The following is a 2,250-nucleotide window of genomic DNA, read 5'->3' as shown; positions in this document are numbered from 1 at the left end:
GCTGAAGTTACGCATTGTTTCCATACATCCGAGGCGTTTCGAAAAATAAGAAGGATAGGGAAAACAATATAACATACGAACATCTTTCAAAACACAAAATACACTTTGATCAATTTTATCACATACTAAACTACTAACACAGAACAACAAACAAAAAATGTAATATACCAATTACCCTGTGAATGCGATAAATTCTACATTGGTGAAACATCTAGACCCTTAAATGTTAGAATTAAAGAACATAAAGATTATTTAAGAAAGGGAGATTTTCACAAATCTAAGATTTGTCAGCAATTATGGGATACAGGGCACAGAATAAATTATAATAACGCCAAAATTATAATGAAAGAAGCGGATAGCTTAAAAGAAATATAAAAGGGCTTTTTAATTCAATCTAATAAAAATAAATGGTTGCTCATGCATCTGCAGATGTTAGTAATGTATATGTATGGCAATCGCTTTGATTTTAAAGAACATAACATAAATAACATAACATACGTAAAACTTAAAATAATCATATGAAAGTTTGGGCTTTTGGTTTTACCTTATTAAGTAATTGTTATCAGGTAGTTATTGTTAATTTTGAAGTTTAACTTTAATACTTGAAATACCTATCATCATTTTAACAGAACATCAACAGTTTCTTGTAGACGTATCTGTTTTAAAAAGCAAAAGTGTTCGTGAATAGTTCAATTTAAATATTTTAAAAAGAAGAAAGAATTTATTGGGCAAGTCCACAGAAAGATTAGTCATGAGACATGACTAAAACATGACTACCTGTAGACACTCAGTGTTTCTGCCTTCCGGCTTCATCAATACGGGAGGAATCAGCAACGATGAACCAGCGATCCTGAAAAAAGAAAGAAAAGGAGAAGCAAACGAGGCACAAAAGGCGCCATTTGCAGCCTGGTCAGGCAGTAGCTTACAATTTGAAGCGTTACTACAGAAAAACCGCTGCGGAGGCGTTCCAACACACCTCGCCGTTATCACCTTGGCCCAGAGAAAACAATAAACAAAGGATGTTATCGTGGAGATTATAATAAAAAGAAGAAAGAATTTATTGGGCAAGTCCACAGAAAGATTATTCATGAGACATGACTAAAACACATCACCCGTAGACATTCAGTGTTTCTGCCTTCCGGCTTCATCAATACGGAGGAATCAGCAACGATGAACTAACGATCCTGAAAAAAGAAAGAAAAGGAGAAGCAAACGAGGCACAAACTTTCTGTGGACTTGCCCAATAAATTCTTTCTCTTTCTTTTATTATAATTCCACGATAACATCCTTTGTTTATTTAAATATTTTAAATAGTTTTTTCTGATTCTTTATATTTTTTTGTTTTCCGACGACGGAAAGAGAAAACTTTCTCTTCCGAAACGTTACATTTTTAACATTGAAAATGTTTCTGTTATCCTATATAAGGGAGCCCAAATCGAATTAAAATGCTACATTTGCCACACTATGACGTCATATATACAAATGTATAGTTTATATTTAAGTGTTTCAGATTTTTTTTAATATAAAAATTAATTTTTTGTTTATGTAACCCAGAGTGCCAGGATGATTCCAGGAAGAGTTTAACTTAGTGGCTCAAAACTGTGGAGTAGAGCCTGAGATTTTAATGAGTTCTGGAGACATTTTTTGTTTTCAGATCACTTTACAATCAAGATATGACAGAGCTGATAAGCTCAGATAAAATAAATCAATATATTTTTCAGCCCTTCTTAAAAAATTAAAAATTAGTAAAAAATCTATAGCTTTCTATAACTCTATAACTTTGGTTAATATAGATGAGCCTGTTTTACTTTGCTATAAATATGGTGTAATCTTAAATCATACAAAATATAAATAAAAAAAAAAAACTTTAAAATATAAATGTTTTCTTTCTTTTTAGTTTTAAATAACACCCTGTATATTATTTTTTTTATTAAATGGAGAGTTTTAAGATGAACATTTTTTGTATTTGAGAGTATTTAAAATTTTTAACGGTTTCGCAGATACACGCAGTATTATTTCATATGGCGCTTTCAATGGTAAAATACGAGAGAAAAATCATTGGGTGGCTTTGATAAAAATTTACTGAAAATGCCATATGAAATATAAAACCGCAAATATCTGCGAAACCGTTAAAATTTTGAAATACTCTAAATACAAAAATTTCATTTTTTAATTTCTCCATCTATTGAAAAATAATATAAAAAAAAAAAAAAAAAACGAAGAAAATTATTTTATATTTTAGGAAAGTTT

The sequence above is a fragment of the Sitophilus oryzae genome, unplaced genomic scaffold (genome assembly GCF_002938485.1).
Source record: "Sitophilus oryzae breed Bouriz unplaced genomic scaffold, Soryzae_2.0 scaffold_979_pilon_pilon, whole genome shotgun sequence".
Lineage (NCBI taxonomy): Eukaryota > Metazoa > Arthropoda > Insecta > Coleoptera > Curculionidae > Sitophilus > Sitophilus oryzae.
Note: the sequence above shows the minus strand (reverse complement) of the source record.